The following is a 23486-nucleotide window of genomic DNA, read 5'->3' as shown; positions in this document are numbered from 1 at the left end:
CTTATTAATTATAATAAAAATATCCGTCTTTTTAACCACTGCCTGCATGGCCTTCACCTAGCTCCTGTCTAACTTACTTGAGTTTCTCCATTTCCTCCAAAGCTCTCTGGCCACTTACTAGCTATAAAATAAATGAAGTAGCTGCCATGGCCTCCTGTGGATTTCCAGTCCACGATGCTCTGCAGAGCTGTGTACCACATGTATGTATTTTCTCACAGAGATTCTTGGTTTAGATTATTTTAAATATTTAAAGTAAATTTTTAAAAATTAAATATATTTATGTATTTTCAATATGGTTGATAATGTCAATTATGTAACAGTTATTTCAAAAATGTAACTTTTCCTTTAAACAATGAGGAATGCACACCCAAGTACTAGGAGTGATAGGAAATGCAATATTTAATCAACAAAGTCTCTTCTCTCAAGTCTCTTTTAATGCTAATTACTATGCTGTAAGAGAGACAAATGTCCTAATATCCAACTATTTGACATATTGCATTGTAATTAGCTTTACCATTTTGGTTTTTTTTTTTTTTTTGCCTTCTTCAATAGATGCTATCACGTTCCTCAAGTTCAGTGAAATGTTACCTTTTCTGTCTCTCATCTTCAGTTCCTATCATAGTACTTGGCTATGTAACAGATATTCAATAAACCTATATATTTTTAAGTTTTTGACCTGCTCTTTTGGAGACAAGAATCTGGATAGCCATCTCCTCTACCACCTCAGGGCTGATAACAGTAGCCTAATAAAAGTGCCATGGTTTGCAGAGCCCGACAGCTCTGGCTTCAAATGCTTGCTCTATTCTGCAGTCCTGAGTGAACTTATTCATGCCACTCAGCCTGTTTGAGCCTCAGTTCCCGCAGCTGCTAAAATATACCCCTAGGGTTTTATTGTAGATACTAAATATAAGGTTTGTAAAGTATTTGGAAATCACTATACCAACAATGCAAAAGGACTATTTTTCATCTAGTCCAATTCCAATTGTTTTATGCATGCTACTGAGATCCAACAAACAAGTATGACTTGTCTAAAACTCGCCTGTGAGTTAATTTAGCAGAGATGGCCAAAAACATATTTTTATTATCAGTACCAGCTTTATGGTAGCTCTGGTCTCCTCTATAAAGATCAGTACCCTTAAAAGTAAGACTCTTAAAGGTTGGGCACCTCAAATAGAAGTGTAAAGGAAAATAAAGGGAAATAATTGATAAAAAGCATATTTGAGGTCATAAATGAAAAGTCAAAGCCCTTTCTCCTGCCCCAGAAAAGAAACCTCAAAATTATTTATCTTTCTAAGAATGACCTCCTAAACCGAAATTTTCCTTAGGCACTCCTGGGAAAAAAATAGCTAATTCTTTATGGGATGAAATGGAGAACATCATATATTTGTTGTCAGGTACATTAACGTGGCACAGAATATTTTATTTAATATCCATAAATGTGCAGGTTCATGAAAAAGCATACGCACAACATGAAAGCACTCTTAAAATTTTCAGCTCAAGTTGTCATCATCCCCTGCCACCGGCCAATTTTCCATTTAAACATTTTTCTAACCCAGCCTCTTGCTCAACATTGCCCATGGTCGAACAGTATTCCTTTTATTCTTCCTTTTCATTCAAATTTACTTCATGAGGGGATCTGGAAAGTAGTCAAGAGAAGCAAAGACAGCCAGTGATTTTTTTTTCTTTAAGCATGGCATGGGCTACCAATAAGAGACATTTTGGATTTCATACTCTTAATTTAGAATTTATTAGAATCGTAGCAGATGTAGCATTGTTGTACCTCGATAACCTCTGCATAGTTTAGAAAGACGTGAAGTGTATTTTTGTTTGTTTGGTTTTTTTTTTAGAATGATGAAGCCAAATGCTTACAGATGCTAAAATAGCAGTATTGGAGAACTCGAGAGCAATGTTATGGACAAATCATATAAAAATGTAGAAATGTGTCTGTTTTCATTTTCCAGAAGCAGGAAATGATGCCACAAGGGAAAGTCTGGTCTGTAGTGAGGTAGAAGAAGAAAAATAATAATATTGATTTGAGGTTATGTTGATGAAAGAAAAATAGTGGAAAGGAAAATATATGAAGGTCAGTGAGACTCATAAGAGGAGGCACTGCTCATAATTTTAATAGGTAAAGCCTGTCATCCTCTGTAGTCAGCTCTGTGATCCTTTCCAATTTTCTTATACATTATATTTCTCTGGTTGTAATCCTTTGCCTTGATATCTAGTAGCCACACAATTACCTTTTCTGTTTCTCTCTGGACAGAGATACCAACATATGTGCAAGTTTTCCCATTACTACAAGCAGACTTCTTCCTTTAGACGAGGTTCTGTTTCCAGAGCTTCTAGCCAGGTCCATCTCAGGGTTCACCTAATTTTACTTTGAGTGAAGATATATGCTCTGGCTTAGCCTCGGTAATCTCCCTCCCTGAGGAATGCCTGTAGTGCTGAAAATCCTACTTTCCTTTGTATGTCCCTATATTTTCAGCAACATTTCTGTTAAGTAGAAAGCGCCCAGAGCTTCTTGACAGTGCCATTTTGGTAATACCCAACAGCACCTAAAATTGGGCTAAGCACTAGTGATACAATCTATAGTAAATGTTGGCCTGCAGGAAGTTTTTCATATAAGGTAACATTTTAAATTGGTCTGGTGGAAATAAAAACAGGTAAATTCCTGCTGTTAAGGGTTTACAATTTTCTGCAGGGGAAACGGTAGTTATGTGTCACTTTTCACATTGCAGACACTTATTTTTGTGTACTTGTATAAGGCACAAAGGGGCAGATTTGAGACAGAGGCTTTGCCTGGGAGAAGTTGGGAAATGTTTTATAGACACATTCTCTAAGACTAGTCTCATTTTTGTAAGAAGAACCATTATTTAATTTATTAGGCACTTTCTGTATGCCAAGCACACTGTTAAGTATGCTTTATTTTCAGTGTGGGAAAGACAGTGTTATGTCCTCTAGCATTAGAACAATGATTAATCCTACAATGAGGGGAGGCAGACCAGGGATGGGAACACCGGATTCTGCTTTCACAGCTTATGCTCAAATCCGAACCCTGCTGGCTGTGACTCCATGAGGCCCCCATCTGTTGAAGAAGTTACTAGGTACAAAAGAGAGACAAGGTTCTAGGAACTCTGATTAAGGAGGTATCATCCACATTCTGAAAAGGGCAGCATGTGGTGTAGAATACACAGTATCAGAAAGGAAGTGCTTTTAAGATGGGCATGAATGGTGAACCAGTACAATCTGGCTTTGTAGCCATTTGTTGTTAGCCTCCTCAGCACATATTCCCCCTTCATCTTCCTATCTCAGCCTTAAATTTCCCAGACACAATATTTGCATGAAAAAAATCACCCACTATAGTAATGGGAATAGACCCAAATTTCACTGTACCGGTACACATATCCTAATTCCTCAACTATTATGGGAATATTATGTAGCTAAATTTAACCAAATCAATGAGATTCAATTCTGATATTTATATGTGAACTATGGGAAAAATAAAAGTTTATATTCCTTATTGAATGTAAATGAGGACACATATAATCTCTGCTATGGGTGATAGCAATTTATGGCCTTGAGGGTAAAGCTTGCCTGAGATGGGGGTTAATAAGGTGTATCAGTCCTAAGAATGGAGAGATAGAAAGTGGACATTGTTCATGTCATTTAGGTCATTGGTCAAAACTTACCTCAAGTTTTCATTTGTTTGAGCCAGCATATCCCTTTCATTATTTAAAGCTTAAGTTGGGTTATCTTGCAACTATAAACCTATCAATTAATACTTCATAAGACTCAATGAAGCTGTACCTTTACAGAAATGGAAGTGGAGAGGTTGATTTTCAGTATAAATAAGTGGAGCAAAGACATGCTGGAAAGCATGTAATTCCAGAAGCTATGCTTTTAAACAGATGTTGGCAAATGGAGAAAATAATATTTATTAAATGACTACTAAGTACCAGGCATATGTCAGATATTGTCATGTATATTATCTTATGTAACTCATTTTAACTCTGAAATTAGTGGTATTATATCAATTTTACAGGTAAGGATTTGAGAGTTTAAGGCAAGTTGCCTAAGGTCAAACAGCTAAGAAATGATGGCAACATGAGTAAAACTAAAACCTTTCTGACTGGAAAGCTTATGTGTGTTTTGCCATGGAATAAAAATACAATATACAATATAAAGTATGAAACTGTTAGCCAGGTAACATGGAGTATAGCAATACCAGAATAAAGTTGTAAGGAATAATAATGTAATAATTTCGTAGGCTACCCAAAGCTTTAACATCTGTCTCTTAATGTCTTAGAAAACTCACCCCAACTGAGAAGTTAGATTGAGGGATATTGATATTCTTCCTGCTAAAGAAATGATCAGAGATGATTGACAGAAAAGGGAGATGTTCCTGGGCATCTGAGGTGGTGGCTTTGTTACTGAATATAACTCAGTGGCATACAGGAACCCTAGTGATTTCCAGCATCATATCTTAGGTTGATGATCTGGTGCAGTGAGGGTATTTCTCAGGACAATTCAGGTGCATCTATTCCTCCTTTGGCAATATTTAGTAGACCATTTATATTTCAATGAAAATAACCCCTTCCTATTGGATAATGTGTGTCTGGGGACTTAAATCATTGTGATACATGCTTGTAAGACTTAAAGTTGAACCATCAAACAAGTTCTAGCCAGAGTTAATACTAGCTAAAACTGCCAAAATATCAGACAAACACACTCATATTAATGTATAATGGTTCATAAGGTCCAGTTAATATGTTATTGTTCCCAAGGATACTGGTGTTTTGATGAGAAACAAAGTCATTGACCAGGGATCTGAAACACAGTTGCTCACAGTGGCTAAAAGGAAATATACATGTGTAAAATAAATGAGGTGGAGAGTGGCCAATCAGAGAGATACCAGCCTAAACAGAAGAATCAACTGAATGTGGACACTTGAGGACCAGACTTTTTATTTCAAGAGCTTCTGATGTTTCAAAAGAATCTAGAAACTTATAGTTTTAAATAAACATTTTAAATATTTACATGCTATCAACTAATCCACTAAACAACCTATGAGCTCTACTAGCTTCCTGCCTTTAACTTCGCCCAAAAATCATGCTTCGCCAATTTTTGTTTTTTTCAGCCACCAGCTTTTGGTTTTCTGCTCTTGATTGATCTGGCCATGCTGCAAACCCTTTTCATGTCATAGACAAGGAACATGAAGGAAATATGGAAAAGCTACCTTTCTTGCGTTGTCAGAACAGGTACAAGCTGCAAAGGCAGCTTTATGGCCCCAAAGTCCTAGGTACCTGTGCTCATAGGCAATAAAGCCACAACCACAACAGTGCCTAAAATGTAAAGTCTGGAATAAAGAGCTACAAACTGACATGCAGTGGTTAGTGTCACAATTCAAGGCAGAGCTTTGGAGATAAATAGCAAAGAAAAAATGAAGCCTTCTAATGTGACACAACAAACACTTTCAAAATATAAGAAGTTGCTGATCTCATCTGTCATGAGTTGTTTTTACCTATTACTGGCTATTTTTAATGTGTCAAGGAAGATTACCCTATTGATCATGGAAATAGCAGCTATTTCATGAAATTTTCTTGGCCCTGATCATTATCAAATAATTACGGGAAATTACTTCCCATTGATGTTAGAAAGGCTTTTGGGGGTCTATATGCCCATTTAAACTACTTTTGTGTGTCATTGGATTTGTGTGAGGTAATGGATGTGTTTTAATTACATTCGAATTGCAGGGCTTTGTATATAAGGTGCACATTCTTATACTGAAAGGAAAAGCAATCAGCAATTTTTAATAAGGAAAATCTTTAGCTCTAACTATGCTCTCACTGCATGTCTTACCAAAATGGTTTGAAGATTGTGTGGTTGGCACTTAAAATATGTAGTGTGCCAGTTAGAGGGTAAATATATTTCTCTATTTCTCCACAGAAATGGGGTTTCTGGTGGATGGAAGCATTTTGTGAAGTGAGAATGATGGGATAAAGTTTGAACTGCGAAATCATGAGGGCTGGCATAATATTTGAGCATTTTTCATGTGTCATAGAAATCAGAAGAGATACTGCAAGGCCTAGATTGCCTTTAAAAATATTAAAACTCCATAAGAAATTAAGGATTAAGAGCCCACTGCAACCCTGTCATCATTAGTTTAGAGACTGGAATGTATAAAGACTCTACATGTTAAGAGACAAATGCTCTTGCCATGGTGCCCATGCCCTGTACTAAAAGTGGACGGAATGTCTTGAGTAATCAGGAGAATCTCTCAAGGGCAAAGGTGTCAACTCAGGTGGAAGAAGGAAAGCCTGGGAAGGAGGTGGGAGGGCACAGGTAGGGTGTGTGTGTTCCAGTTTCTGCTGGTTGATGAAAAAGGATACATCTTCTTATGTGTCAAAGAGAAAGAGCTGGTATATGACAGAGAAACTTCTCTGGCTTTCAGGGGAGAAATATGCACATTCTGTTTAAGTGTACAGTAGGTATTTGTAGAACTACAGGGAAAAGGGAGAACATAATATGTTTTCATACCCTAGGATAGCAAAGAAAGCACAGTTCTATTCATCTTTCTATATCATTTTCAACAATCATTATTTTGCCCCGATCTGCCTACATTTAGGAAAGGGCTGGCCTGGCCTAGGAAGAATACTAGCTCCAGTCAGTTGACTGGATTTAGGACCTCCATTCTAACAGGGTAGAAAATGTAGAAGAGGCAGAATCCCTGGGCTCTATCAGCTATGAGGGCAACAAAGAACATGGAGATTATCCAGACATCCAAGGAGATATTGTGTCCCAGTGTGAACTGTGTCCATTTGTAACGATGCTGAATTCCAATCCCCATTGAGCTAAATACTCTGCTCTGCCATGACTACGTGGCTCCAGAGCTTGTTGGAGACTGTGTCACTCTTGGTAGAGTAGTTCAGAGACTTTAGTCATGAGAACTGGTTAAGATAGATACCAACAGATCGATAGAAATATTTATAAAATTAGAATCACGAAGTGGGAAGCAATCTTTAAGTATCTGGCATCGCTCTGTACTCCAAGTAAATCTCTGTGCCAGGCATACCCAATAAAAATATAATATATTTACCCAAACACAGATACAGAATTTACGCTTTCTTTACTCCTTCTTCTGCCTGCAGTTTAAAAAGAACAAGAAAAGTATTAATAATCTTAACTGCCTCTCACAAATTTTGATATATTTTCATTATCATTTAGTTTAGTATATTTTCTAATTTCCCTTGTAATTTCTTCTTTGATCCATGAGCTATTTAGAGGTATGTTACTCATTTTCAGATATTGGGGGCTTTTCTAAATGCTTTATTGTTACTAATTTCTAATTTAATTCTTGTGTTGTCAGAGACTATATTCTGTAAGATTTAAATCATTTGTATTTTGTAATTTAATTTATAGTCTATGTTTGATGAATATTCCAGATACACTTAAAAAGACTTTAACCTGCTGTTGTGTGCAGTAAAATATAAATTCAGTTAGGTAAGGTTAAGGCAGATTTTAATGATTTTCAAGTCTTCTATTTTTATATTGAACATTTTTTGCCTAGTTTTTTTTCTTCCAAATACTGAATCAACATGTTAAAATATCCATCTCTATTTTGTAGATTGTCTTTTTCTCCTTTTGGTTTTGTCAATTTCTGTTTCATGTAGTTTGAAGCTCTATTATTAAGTACATGCAAATTTATAATGTTTAAATCTTTGTGAATTAATTTTTTTGTGTAATTACCTTTATTAATTATATCTGGTAATACTTCTTACATTTAAATCTACTTTGCCTGATATAATCACTCCAGCTTTGTTGTGCTATTTGTATGATATAATATCTTTTTCTCAATACTTTTACCTTCAAATAATCTCTTTTTATATTCAAAGTCCATCTTTTGGCACTAGTATATAGTCACATCTTGCTTTTTTATCCAATGACTATTTCATTTATAGCCGATAAGCTTATTGATGTTAATTGATTTAGGCTAACCATTTTGCTGTTTCCTATCTGTGTCACCTGTTTGCTGTTACTGTGTTTTTCCCATTCTACCTTTCTTGAATTTTGTAAATATTTCATTAAAATTCCAATTTTCATTTACCTATTAAAATTTTAGTTTCCTCTTTATTTTTAATGGCTGTTGTAGAGATTTCTCTACACATTCATGACTTATCTCAGTCTATGTAGAATTCACCTTTCTTTTTTGTGTGTGTGTGAGATGGAGTCTTACTGTGTCACCCAGGTTGGGGTGCAGTGGCGTGATCTTGGCTCATTGCAACCTCCGCCTCCTGGGTTCAAGGATTCTCCAGTCTCAGCCTTCTGAGTAGCTGGGATTACAGGTGCATGCCACATGCCTGGCTAATTTTTGTATTTTTTTTTTAGTAGAGACGGGATTTCACCATGTTGGCCAGGCTGGTCTTGAACTCCTGACCTTATGATCTGCCTGCCTCGGCCTCCCAAAGTGCTGGGATTACAGGCATGAGCCACTGCACCTGGCTAGAATTCACATTTTAACATGTCACATTACATGCAGCAATATATTTCCATTAAAACACCCTACCTCAAGCAGGCTGTCCTAGATCACTGCCACCATTGCTGGTACTCATGTGCCCCACTCAGGGATTCAAGGACAGATCTAGACAACGTTTCACTGCCACCAGGAATGCCTGCATATACCACACAGGAGTTTCAAGACCAGCCCAACTGGTACTCCTGTTCCCAACAAATCCTCATAATAGACTCCATGAACAACCTCAGTTTAAGTTACTGAGTCACAGACACCACTGACATTTATTACAACTGAATAAACAATATGGCATAACACAAAATCAAAGCCAATGTACCCTACTCAATCCACACTATGTAATATCTACAGGAAAACGTCTTTCTTTCCAAAAGCTACCTAATACAATTGGAAGAAGTGACCATTACACCAGATGCAGAGATACATTCTGTCAACATAAAGAGAGAATAAACATGAAAGAGCAATGAAACACAGCACATTCAAAGGAACAGAATTCTCCAATAATAGACCCCGAATGAAAGGAAATCTATGAAATGCCTAAAAATAAATTCAAAATAATAATCTTAAGGAAACAGTAAAATACTAGAGAACACAAGTAGAAAATATAAAAGTATCAGGAAAACAATTTATAATCTGAATGAAAAAACTCAACAAAGAGATAGATATCATTAAAAAAAGAACCAAATACATATCCTGGAACTGAAGAATTCAAAGAATGAAACAAAAAAAAAATACAAAGGAGAGCTTTAACAATAGATTAGGTCAAGCAGGAAAAAAAGAATGTCTGATTGAAGACAGATCTTTTGAAACAGCACAGTCAGGTAACAAAAAAGCAAAAATAATAAAAAGAATGAAGAATGTCTATGTGACACAAGGGACACACACCATCAAGTAAACAAATGTTCAAGTTTTGTATGTTCCAGAAGGAGAAGAAATGAGAAAAGGCATAGAAAATCTATTTAATGAAATAATAGCTAAAACTTCCCAAGTCTTTGAAGAATTATAGACACCCAAATCCAAGAAGCTTAAAGATCTCCAAGCAGATTTAATCCCAAAAGTATTCTCTGATGCACATTATAGTCAAACTATCTAAAGTTAAAGACAGAAAGAAAATTTTTAAAACAGCAAGAAAAAGCATCAAATTACAGTTAAGGGAATCTCCATGACAATAACAGCAGATTTCTCAGCAAAAATCTTACAGTTCAGGATGTAATGGAATGATATAGTCAAGTAATGAAAGAACAAATAAGTTAGTGAAGAATCAAATAACCAGCAAAGATATCCTTCAAAAAGGAGAAATAAGGTTTTTCCAAGACAATCAAAATCTGAGAGAATTTAACAACACTAGATTGACCTGCAAGAAATACTTAAATGAGTCCTGCATCTAACAGTGAAATGATAGTATCTGCCATCACGAAAATTCATGAAAATATAAAACTCACTGGTAGAGAAGATATACAAATAAGAAAAAAGGAAGACAAATATTATCACTAAAAAAAATCACCAAATCATAAAGATTAAAAAAAAAAAGGAACAAAGAACAAACAATGTACAAAACAATCTGAAAACAGCAAAAATCAGAGGAGTAAGTCCTTACCTATCAATAACAACTTTGAATGTTAACCATTTATGTTTGCCAATTAAATGTTATAGAATGACTGAATGGATTTAAAAGTACATAAAACAGAACTCAACTATATTCTGCCTAAAAGAAACTCACTTCACCTGTAACAACACACAGACTGAAAGTGAAAGGATAGAAAAAAAATCATGTAAGCATAAAAATGTAGCTTTACTTATGGCAGTCAAAGTAATCTGTATTAGTCCGCTTTCACACTGCTGATAAAAACATAACTGAGACTGGGTAATTTATAAGGAAAAAGAGGTTTAATGGACTCACAGTTCCACATGGCTGGGGAGGCCTCACAATCATGACGTGAGGCAAAATGCACATCTTACATGGTGGGAGGCAAAGAGAGAGTGAGAACCAAGCAAAAAAGGAAACCCCTTAAAAAACCATCAGCTCTTATGAGACTTACTTCCATGATAATAGCATGGGGAAACCGCCCCCATGATTCGGTTATCTCTCACCTGGTCCCTCCCATGACATGTGGGAATTATGGGAGCTACATTTCAAGATGAGATTTGGGTGGGGGCACAGCCAAACCATATCATAATCTTAGGCAAAAATCATAAAAGAGGCAAAGAAAGTCATCATATAATGATACAGGATCAATTCCCCAAGAGAACAAAACAGTTATAAAAACATATGCACTAAAAACTAGGGCACTCAGATATATAAAGCAAATATTATTAGATTGAAAGGGAGAGATAAACTCAAATAAGATGATAGTTTGGAACTTCAATACCCTACTTCTACTCAGCATTGGGGAGATCATCTAGACAAAAAAACAAAAAAGAAACATTGGAATGAATCTGAACTGTAAACCACATGGACCTAGTAAGACATTTATGGAACATTTGATCCATCAGCTGCAGAATACATGTTCTTCTTATAGCACATGAAACATTATCCAGGATAGACCTTATGTTGAGGCACAAAACAAGTCTCAACAAACATTTAAAACATAAACAAAAGTATCTATTTAGACCACAATGGAACAAAACTAGAAATAAAAAATAAGATAAACTTTGAAAAGTGTAAAAATACATGGAAATTAAATTACATGATCTTAAACAACTATTGGATTCATGAAGAAATTGAGAAGAAAATCACCAGAATTTTGAAACAAGCAAAAATGGAGACACATCATACCAAAACGTATAGAATACAGCAAAAGCAGTATGAAGAGAGACATTTACAGCAATAAACACTTCAATCAAAAAGTAGAAAGATTTCAAATAAACAGCCTAATTATGCTAGTTCATAAAAACTAGAAAAGCAAGGACAAACCAAGCCCAAAGTTAGTGAAGGAAAAAAATAATAAAGATAGCAGAACTAAACATAATAGAGACTAAAAAAGATACAAAGGATCAGCAAAAAAAGCTGACTTGTTGAAAAGATAAAGAAAATAGAAAACCATGAATAGATTATCTGACAGAAAAAGAGAAAATCCAAACACATAAAATCAGAAATGAAATAGGAAACATTGTAACAGATACCACAGAAATAAAATAGATCTTTAGAGACTAAAATGAACACCTATATACTAACAAATGGAAAAACCTAAAGCAAATGGATAAATTCATGTATACACACAACCTACCAAGATTCAATTAGGAAAACATTAAAAACCTGAGGCAACCAGTAATGAATAATGAGATTGAATAAGTACTAGTTTCTCACCAAAGAAAAGCCCAGGACCATATGAGTTTATTGCTGAATTCTACCAAAATATAAAGAACTAACACCAATTATTCTCTATTCCAGAAAATGAAGGATAACCTGAGGTTAGGAGTTTGAGACCAGTCAGGTCAACAGGGTGAAGAATTCTTTCTAACTCATTCTATGAAGTTAGCATTACTCTGATAGTGAAACCAGATGAGGACATCACCACCACCACCACCACCACAACAACAACAAAACTACAGGCCATTATTTCTAATAATTATATATGCAAAAATTCTCAATACAATACTAGCAAACCAAATCCATAACACATCAAAAAGATGATATGCTATGATAAGTTGAGATTTATCCCAGTGATGCAAAAGTAGTTCAATGTACACCAAATCAATAAATATCACCTCAACATAATGAAGGACAAAAAAAGTTTTATATCAATATACACTGAAAAAGCATTTGATAAAATTCAACGTTTCTTCATGAAGAAACTTCTGAACAAATTAGCATAGAATGAGAAGCATATCTCAACATATTAAAGGCCATATAAGACAAACTTATGGGTAGCATTATACTCTATGGGGAAAAACTTGAGTCATTTTCCTCTAAGAATTGAAGCTGAACAGCTAGTGTACTTTCATGAACCCTATTCACCATAATACTACAAGTCCTAGCTAGAGCAATCAGGCAAGAGAAAGAAAGGAATATAATTTAGTTTAAAAAAAAATGAATACATAAAGGCAAGGCAGAGTGTGGTGGCTCATGCTTGTAACCCCAGAATTTTTGGAGGCCGAGGAGGGTGGATAACCTGAAGTTAGGAGTTTGAGACCAGTCTGGTCAACAGGGTGAAACTTCATCTCTACTATAAATACAAAAATTAGCCAGGCATTGTGGCAGGTGCCATCATCCCAGCTACTCAGAAGGCTGAGGCACAAGAATCACTTGAACACAGGAGGCAAAGGTTGCAGTGAGCTGAGATTGCACCACTGCACTCTCAAGTCTGGGTGACACAGCAAGACTCTGTCTCAAAAAAAAAAAAAAAAAAAAGAAAAAAGAAAAAATATAAAAAAGAAACAAACAAAAATAAACACAAGAAAGTCAAGTTGTTTCTCTTTGCAGATGACATGATCTTACTTATTGACAACAAGACCTAAAGACTTCATCAAAAAACACATAGAACTGATAAACAAGTACAGCTACAGGATACAAAACCAACATACAAAAATTAATATGATTTCTATATGCCAATAATAAAAATAGCTGAAAAGGAAAGCAATATCATTTATAATAGCTACAAAAACAGATTACATAGCTAGTTGTACATTTAACCAAAGAATTGAAAAATTTCTACAATGAAAGCTACAACACAACACACTGATAATTGAAATTAAGGAAGAGACAAATAGACATCCCATGTTCATGAATTGAAAGAATTAATATTGTTAAAGAATTAATATTGTTAAAAGAATTAGTATTGTTAAAATAACCATAATGCCCAAAGCAATCTTCAAATTAAATGCAACTCCTATCTAAATACCAATGACATTCTCCACTGAAGTTAAACACAAAATTCTGAAATTCTTGTGGGACTACAAAAGACCCCAAATAGCCAAAGCAATCCTGAACAAAAAGAACATAGCTCAAAGCATTACACTCTCTGATTTCAAAATGTACTATAAAGCTATAGATGTAATATAAAGCTATAGTAACCCAAACAGCATGATGTTGATATAAAACCAGAAACATAGACCAATGTAGCAGAATAGAGAACCAAGAAATAAATCCATGCATTTATAGCCAACTGATTTTCAATAAGGTACCAAGAACATAGTTAGGGGAAAGGACACCCTCTTCAATAAATCATGCTTGGAAACTGGCTATCCATATGCAAAAAAAAAAAAAAGAAAGAAAAATAAAAAAGAAACTGGATCCCTATTTCTTACCATATACAAAAACCAACCAATGTGGATTAAAAACAAATGTAAGACCCCAAACTGTAAAACCACTAGGAAAAAAATATAGGGGAAATAAATGCTTTAGGACATTGGTATAGTCAAAGACCTTTATGGCAAAGACTTCAAAAGCACAGGGAAAAAAAAAAAAATAGACAAATGTACAGCTGAAACCAGATGTAATCTTAGAATAAATGAAATCTTAGGATAATTTTTGGCTCAAACATTTTATCATTTCTCATAGTGTAAGTCTACTATCTCATTTTTAATCTGTCTACAATGTCTTTATCTTCCCTTTTGAAGGATATTTTTTTTCTGACTAAAGAATTCTGGGCTGATTTTTCCCCCATCACTTTAAGGATGCAATTACTTTGTCTTCTTTCCTCCCATGTTTCTGATGAGAATCCTTACTATTGTTACCGTGAATTAAATTTGATTTTCTCTTTATTTATTTTTTTAGTTATCAGAGTATGTATTATGGAGTATGATATGCCTTGGTATAACTTTCTTTGGATTCATTTTGCTTAGAATAAACAGCTTCTTGGATCTGTAAGTTAATGTTTTTCAACAAATTTGGACCACAGATCTTTCTTAACTTTTTGGCCAAATTTAGAATGTTTTCAGTAATTATTCATTCATTTATTTTTTTCTGCCCCATTGTCTTTCCTCTTCTTTTGAAACTCAGAGTACACATGTATATGACTGCTTAATATTGTTCCATAAGTTAATCTTTTTTTGTTGTTCCTTTGAAATGGAATAATTTTATGTATCTTCACTTTTACTGACTTTCACTCTTTTGCCATCTCTGGTATGACTTAGAGTTCATCTGGTGAGTTTTTCTTTGAATACTGATCTTTTAAGTTTTAAAATTTCTATATGATTCCTAAAAAGCATATATTTTATATTCCTCTATTAATATTTTTATCTGTTCATTTATCATATTTTTCTTTTAGCATTTAAATATATTTATAATGACTGCTTTAGAGTATTTGTCTGCTAATTCAGGCACTTACTCTCCTCAGGTGAGCTTTGATAGCCTGTTTTTTCTCTTGACTATGGATGTCGCATGGTCACGATTTTTGTTCTTTTGCATTTATTTTTATTTTATACTAGATATTGCCAGAGATACTTTATAAAGATTCTGAATTTTTCCAAGCTTCCCCTGAAGATTGTTGAGTTTTGTCCTAGCTGGACTCAATTCCAAATTATGGTAAGAAGTGGCTAACATTTCTGTTTGGTTTTTCAGCTTTCCAGCTCTTACTTTTCTTTTGCCCTCATGGAGTTTCTTTTACACTTTAGCAGTTCAATGGCTAATTAAGTAAGCTATTTGATCAGATGGCTTGATCAGAATTTATATATAGATGTTGGACTCACTTTCACCTGGTGTGTTCCTCTTTTGAAAAATTTCCTCTGTCACTTGTCAGCTTCCTGGCAATGCCATATTCCATCCCCTGAATCCTCAAGTCGGTAATGCCACATGTTACCATACAGGCCTTTTTGTCTTTCCCTGAACATATTCAGTTTGGCAAGCTTAGTTCTTTTCTGAGATTGCTCCACTGGTGTTAGTTCTATCCAAACTACCCCTTTCCACTCGGACTATCATATGTATGGCTTCTTTTTGACTTTCTTATCTCAGATTAGAAGTTATGTGCTCTGAGAAGACTTTCCTAACCACCCAATCTTATGTAACCTCATCCACACAAATTCATTTATTTTATATCACTTTGTTGTATTTTATTCATATTAAGTATCTACACATAAAAGTATCTCATTTGTTTGTTAATATGTTATTGTGTTTTATTCCACCTAGAAAATAAGCTCTATTAAAACAGGGACACTTTTTTCACTTCCTTTATATCTCTGGTGCTTACCATCACACCTGGCACAGAGCTGACAGTACATACTTTACTGAAAAAAAAAATGAGTATATAAATCACAGGACAATGTTGGAAATAGTAAGGGGAATGAGATGAACAAGGGTCTTCTGCAAAAGCATGAGTCCTACCTTCCATATACTATATTCACTTTTAAAGTATGAGTGCCTAATCACAGTAACAATATACTGAGTCATTACACATAATCATCGCCCTACCTCAGTACCATGTGTATAAGCAGCCACCTGAATGTATCAGACTAAAGCATCAGCTTCTTAGTGGGCAGGTTTTGTTTCCTTCCCAGAAGTTTCCCTCCTCACAGTAATTGATCTGTCAGCACTTTGCCTGCACAGCTGCAGGTTAAAAGGGTGACAGTCTAGCAAGCAGTTGGCTGAATATCCTAGTTTGCAAGATTCCTGCTGCATTGTGTCAGAAAGGAAAAGATTCTAACTTGAAAAGCAAGAACATGCAGAGGCTGAAGATCTGTAACAAATAAACGTATTTTTTTAAAAGCAAACGGAGAAAAAAGTGACTAGGTAACACCAAACAGGACCTTCAAAATCTTGATGCGATGTGTCTTCTCCTGTTTGGGTCTTCCTCAGCTTGTAATATTACATTTTGAGCAGACCTACACTTTCTTTCAAGTATTTGCATATTTTTTGTGCCTGTGCCCAGGAGACCATTTGGTGCAAACTATCCATCTGCCTTTGTTTTCTCAGATTTTAACACCATTCACCTTGCTTCCCTTATGATTGTATTTGTGCCAGGATGAGATTATGTGTAAATCCAGAGCTTATGTGAACTCTTCTGCAGTAGATCTCTATACTTTCTGTCTAATGAGACAAATGCTTTGCCTTCGTTCAATTCAAGAGCTGAGTTTTTCTACTGCAAATAGGCATCTGCAGGAACATAGAAAACTATGTGGCAAGAGATAGCCATTGAGAATTTATAAATGACATATATCCAACTGAAAGCCAACCAGGTCTGAAATGCCTGCCAATCAGCTTGGCAGACTGGAAAGCCATGACTGCTAACTATTGGGAGGTCAGGCCAGTAACTATCTATTGATTATTTACTACATGATCAGAGAAAGATGAATGGAGTGTGAGCAATCTCTTCATCTTTTCATTATCCATCAACATTGGCAATAATCAAGAATTTTGGACTGCCTAGTGCTGTCAGGAGGGTTATTGCTTCACGGTGAAGATGAAGGACACATGAATACGGAAGAACGAATAGGAGAAGCAGTACTTGATGAAGCAACAATGTGTGTCCTTTGGACGGTGTACATAAACTGTGAACAGATAGTTACTCCTCTTTTCTGTGACTATTTTGCTTTTTGACCCTAATTCATCCAACATGGCATAGGTATTAAAGTGATGTACAGAGAGTTGAACATCTTTTTAGTGAGGAGAAGTGGAGAAATGAAGAGCTCTGGAGCCATATTGCCTAGTTTGGCATTTTGGTTCCACTATGGGTTGGCTGTACAACTTTACCTGTATTTCTTTCTTAAGGAAACATTTCATCATTCATAAAATTAGGATAATAATATTACTGTTTTCATAAGTATTTGTAGCAGAAGGTTGTGAAGATGAAAGGATTTAATATGTATAAAGCAATGAGAGCAACAAAGACACCCGGTAACTTCAAAATTATTCCTATTATTATTACTATTATGATATGTTCTAGTTATACCATCTCACATCAGAATTAGGCTCTACATCATTACCATCCTTGGAGACAAAGAAGCAAAGGCACAGAATAATTCATCTACTTGCCCATGTTTACACAGCTAGGAACTGGCAAAGCCAGAATCCAAACCCAAGACAGTCTGGCATGGAAAGTAGCTTTAAGTAACTCCTCTGATATAATAGCAAATGCACAGAAGTACAAAGCCATAAATCCTGTGATGTAACAGTCATGATTCCTGACCAGTGGGCTGACTCCCTTGTTGAGACAGTAACAGAGCTCCAAAATACTGAATTATCTGCTTTTACTTCTGAAAGTAGACACTACCAGACTGTATAATTCCTCTCTGACTTTAGAATCCATGTTATTTCTATTTTATTGTATTATTTTATATTTGCTTCTTGAGAGGTGCTTTTTTTAAAAATTTCCAGTTGGATCACCATTGTGTGACTTGCAATTTCCCTTGACTGTGACTTTTTTTTCCTCTGCATATTCTAAGGACAATGTAGAAAAGGGGTAAACAATTCCTTATCTCAAACTCAGCAATTAAGAATAGCCCATTCACCAAGTAGAAAAAGGAAAAATAGATCTCTCTTTTTAGGCACATTTTCAGACAGGTAAACCCAGGTATGGTTCTAGGCCTATAATTATATACTCTATTTTAAAAGTGCTATGAATCATTCCACTTGCTATACAAACATATATACACTGCTATTCCTACTAGAAATGCATATGGCTTCTGTTTTTAGTAGTTATGTGTTTCACAGCTTTTAAAATCAGCATTCAACTAGTGTATGAGAAAATTAAGAAGACTTTTTTGTCTTTTTCTCTGGTAATATACAAGTTGTTAGAGTTATCTCTTCTGATTTTTATTAGTCTGATATATAGTATATTTAGTAGGGAAACATTTTATTCTCCATAAGTGGTCCAAAACTTATTTAAAAAGTTAATATATTTGTAGTGACTCTGCTATTCATGTGAGTTCTTTTAGGGATGAGAAGAATTCACTGGTAGATGATTATGCAGGTTAAAATTGTATGCTATTTTTTTACTTATATCTGATGTCTTCACAAAAGTATTAAAATTAGGACATTTCATCAGTTGGTCTGTGCAGCAACTTCTCTGACTCATTATATTAGATTTTTTTAGCAAATGTTCCATGACAAGTGTGCAGCTAAGAATTAGTTTACAAGCTTCAGAGTTTTCATACACAGCCCATTAGTAAACAAGGTTGAGTTTTCTTGCTGATGGACAAATACTTTATTATTGCAAAGATTGAAACCACTTCATCTCTCCTTACTCTCACTCTCTCTTCTACCTCAGCAGTGCTCAGGTGAGTTTGATTGAAGGTGTAGGCGGTAGTAAAAGTGTATTAGTCTGTTTTCATGCTGCTAATAAAAAGACATACCCGAGACTAGGTAATTTATAAAGAAAAAGAGGTTGAATGGACTCACAGTTCCATGTGGCTGGGAAGGCCTCATAATCATGGCAGACAATGAAGGAAGAGCAAAGGCATGTCTTACATGGTGGCAGGCAAAAAAGAGAAAGCTTGTGCTGGGGAACTCCTCTTCAAAAAGCCACCAGATCTTGTGAGACTTATTCACTACCACAAGAACAGCACAGGAAATACTTACTCCCATGATTCAATTACCTCCTACCGGGTCCCTCCCACAACACATGGGAATTGTGGGAGCTACAATTTAAGATGAGATTTGACTGGGGACACAGCCAAACCATATAGAAAAGCCAGTATAAAAAAAAGTGCTGAATATCAAACAACTCTAACAATGTACTTTTGTCTCTTTTTCTTAAAAAACTATGCTTTATCTCTTTAAAAATGAACATATTTATATTTAATTTAATTAAAAGAGTATAACATGGTTGTTTCCATAAGTCAAGTAATAAAAAGATCAATAAAAGTAATAACCTACCCACAAGCCTAGACTCCTCAGATTTTTAAAAAGTGATTATTTGATATATATTTTTAAGACAATGTTGCACACTTACACATGTGTGTATATATATATATGAGTTTAATTTTAAGCAAACTCCAATTTTTTTTTAAAAGCAGATTTATTGAAAATGTCTAAAAATTATTTTGTAACTATATACTATATTTTGTCTCCCATGATGAATTTCAATTTATTTTGTATATCTAAAAAATAGGCTTTTTGATATACTTGTCCTTAAGCACATAGAATAGGTTCTTAAAATTGAAAATTGCTAAGTCAAATAGTATATTTAGTTTAAATACATAAGGTCAGATTTTTTCCCCAAAATTCTGTAAAAATTCATATTCCCAATATCAATGTATAAAACTATTTATTTCCATAAATCCGCTTCAGCAAGGGACTTAATTTTCTTTTTAACTCTTGCCAATCTGATGAATGAAAAAATGATATTCAATTGCCATAAGTTTCATTTTCCTGATGGCTAATGAGGTAGACAATCTATTCATATTTGTTGCCCAATTGTATTTCCTCTACTATAAAATACCTGTTTATATTCTTTTTTTTTCTTTTTTGAGATGGAGTCTTGGTCTGTCGCCAGGCTGGAGTGCAGTGGCATGATCTCGGCTCACGACAACCACTGCCTTCAAGGTTGAAGCGATTCTTCCACCTCAGCCTTCCAAGTAACTGGGATTAAAGTCGCCTGCCACTACGCCTGGCTAATTTTTTTATTTTCAGTAAAGACGGGATTTTGCCATATTGTCCAGGCTAGTCTCAAACTCCTGACCTCAGGTGATCCACCCGCCTCGGCCTCCCAAAGTGCTGGGATTACAGGCGTGAGCCATTGCTCCTGACACTGTTTATATTCTTTATCCATTTTTTTTTTTTTCCTATTGGCTTGTTTATCTTATTTTTTAATCAAGTTGCAGTAACTCTTTTTCAATGAGACATATTAACCCCTTGGCTTGATTGCGTTGAACATGTTCTTCCAGTTTAACCTTCAAGAGTCACTCTTTCACCTTTGCTATGCACAGACACCTTAACTTTTATGCTGGAAAGTGCATTCTATGACCTCCATCTGTACAGTCTCCCTTAGTGATCTCATCTAGGCTTTGAATGTCATCGGTACACATATGTTTTCAAAGTGTATCTCTTTAGCCCTTGAGTTCTAGACAGTATATATAACTGCCTGTTCCACATTTTCATTTTGAGATCAATACACACTTGAAACTTCACATGTCCAGAATAGAAATCTCCATTCAATGCTTCATACCTCTGCTAGTCTTGTATCTCTCTCCATCTTAGTAGATTGCAGGCACCCTGATCCACTCAATTGCTTAAGCTAAAATCCTTAGGGAATATCCTTCTTTCCTTTCTTTCATTAGTACCCTTTATTTAATTCTGTAGCCAGCTACACTAATTCCAAAATATATTCTGTATAGGTGTTTTTCCCAATAAATGTTAACATTCTAGCCCCAAACACTATCAGTTGCTACCTGAGTTTGTTTGATATTAAACAAAACTGACTTCCCTTTATCCATTTTTGTCCCATAGTATCCATTGAGAAGACAGTAGTTTAATATTATGAGATTTTTACAATTGAAATCATAACTATTTATTTTGGGCTGAAAACTCTCTGATAGCTTCCTACTGCAATTAAAATAAAATTCACACCCTGTCCCGGACTGACTAGAGCATAAACAATACGTCCCTTGTCTACCAAAGCTTCCTCCTCACTCACTGTATTCTTGCTCACCACATTGAATGACTTCAATGCCTTAATATGCTACACTCATTGTATTTGCAGTGACTTTAAGCTTGTCATTTCCTCTTTCTGAATGCATTCTCATTGCCAGGCCTTACAGAGTAAAGAACAAATCACAATAAACCTTTTAAACCTCTAACTTTAGCTATCTAATTCTCAAGAGAAGCACCTGATACTTTGTTCCTTAAAGTTTAATGCTTATGGGTACTCAGCTATTCTGTCTTTTGTGCCTGCAACCACATTTCTAGTGACTCCACATTTGACTCTTCTTCTACACTACACCACATGCTTTTTATCACTCATGTCCATTGTATTCTTTCCACATGCCTCTTCTGTGCATGTACCTTGTATGGTTCACATTTAAACTCTACAAGAAGGATAAGGCATAATTAATTTAGCCAGTTACCATGGAGTGTGAAGTGTGACTGCTAAGCAGATACCCTCATTCTGAACCATATCATAGCCCATTGGTCTGTTTTGGGTCAGATCCCCACTCTTAATCCCCTTGATCTGGGCAGTGGAAGATGATAAAATGGAGCACTGAAACACATTTATAAAGGAATATCAAGAAGAGGGCTGCTGGCTGGGAGTGCCTTCTGAGGATCCTCAAGTTTTGTTAATGTACCGTATAAATTAATGAATGCCAGAATAGAGGGTTACTGACTAAATTGCCTTCTGTCTAGTTATAAACACAGCCAAAAAAAATCTAATTATTCTTTGGACGTTCATTCTTGATTTCTTTCATTTCTCCTTATCTCATTTCAGGTCTTTGTAAATGATTCCCTCTGTATTGTAGAAGACATGGTTATAGATATTTTATAATTTACAATGACCACAAACACTCAATGATGATGAGTTTTCAACTAAAAGCTGCAGTAAACAGATTCTTTGGTCTTCCTAGGAAATGCCTATTTCTAATTCTTTGTGTTTTTCTGTGAAGGGGATAGATCCTGCATGGAAGCAGACCATGGTGATATTTACCTTGTTTAAAAGAGTATGTTTTTACCTGAGTAGTTTTCTCTTTAAACTTGGAAGGATATTGTTTATCCATTCATATATTCCTCACCACAGCTACAAATAATACTTCACATAGTAGTTCCTCGGGCAACATTTATAAAAAGAAAAAGTGAATCGGCAATATTTTTCTAGAAAAATTATTAAATGAAAAATGAATTGATGTTATGGAATCCTGTTTCAAAGAAGAGTCAAATTATGGGAAGTTATTTGTGAATCAATCAGGGTGCACTCAGAAGAGTATCATATGGAAAGACACATTAATTTCTATATTCTTCCCACAAAAGATATGCTAAAAGCCAAACAAATTTGTCTTGCTGCACATTGAGACATGATAACGTATTGCTATGTCTACTTTCAAGCACTTATAATTATTTACATTTTAAAGAAAGTTTGTCTCATCATTTATATCATAATGATCAATAGAATTATCAACAGGAAAAACTAAGTACTACATCAGTTCATGCATTAAATTAGCATTTAAAATGCTAATTTTTAAGATTGATTTTATTGTGGGTTATTTCTCTTATCAAAAACACTACATACAGCTAGAGAGGAGATATATGAAATACAGTGATATAATGTTTTACAGAATATGCTTCAAAACGGTAACTGTTGAGTTCTATCAACCAGGCAGTGAACACTTGATATGGAGTTCTTTGGCACTTTATGCTTTCTCTTTCATATGTTTTATGCTACTAGGTTTTAATAAAGTCCAACATGAATTTATCCATCCATTGCTACTCAGCTTGAAGACCCAGGTAATTCTCCCACCTTCCTTTACTTCCTGCCTGCCAAAGTCAGATATAATGAAAACAAAGGTTATAAAGGAATCATAGCTCAAATTCCTTTGCATTATTTCATCTGAAACTTATTCAGGAACATTGCATGCTTGTAGGCATCATTTCCATATTTATCTGACCGCATTCCCTTTTTACTTCCATCTGATTTACCTTTCCCCTTTTCTTTTAATAATATTGGTTTTTGAATTTTCCCATAAAATGTATAATTACAATCCCATTTTAGAAGAATCACATAACACTTGCTTAGGAAGAGCAGTTCAACATGCATAGTTAAATAGTTTCAAAACCACGTTTTGAGTTATAACCTCATTTGTAAAATAAGATGGGAAACCTCATACCCATTTCTTGTTAAAATCACATAGGATGATTGTTAAGAACTTAAAATGTGCAAGATAGTATATTAAGTGCTAAAGAAAATACAGTAAACAGCTTTTCCATAATTAGTTATTAGTTGGTTATTAGTAATGAAGTAGAAACTCTGATTCACATTATGATAAAATCACAGAGGTTTTATGTTTTCTAGGTAACATTAAAACATGTCTCTGAACTGGTTTAATTTGCTTACACATTTGCAAGGAAGAGAGACGTATGTAATTAGTAACTATCTAG

The 23486-nt window shown here is 34.9% G+C and overlaps 1 long non-coding RNA gene across 1 annotated transcript in view; it reads right to left on the bottom strand.

Annotated features, from left to right (window-relative positions):
• Positions 1–946: 946 nt before the first annotated feature.
• LOC103885351 overlaps positions 947–23486 on the bottom strand; it is a 50924-nt gene continuing 28384 nt past the window's right edge. The window contains exons 3-4 of the long non-coding RNA XR_002522702.2: positions 7097–7142; positions 947–1636 (exon numbers count right to left, since the gene is read on the bottom strand). This is a non-coding gene — a long non-coding RNA (uncharacterized LOC103885351). The remainder of the gene's footprint in view (positions 1637–7096; positions 7143–23486) is intronic.

The sequence above is a fragment of the Papio anubis genome, chromosome 5, assembly GCF_008728515.1.
Source record: "Papio anubis isolate 15944 chromosome 5, Panubis1.0, whole genome shotgun sequence".
NCBI lineage: Eukaryota > Metazoa > Chordata > Mammalia > Primates > Cercopithecidae > Papio > Papio anubis.
This window is presented reverse-complemented; position numbering and strand designations above follow the sequence as displayed.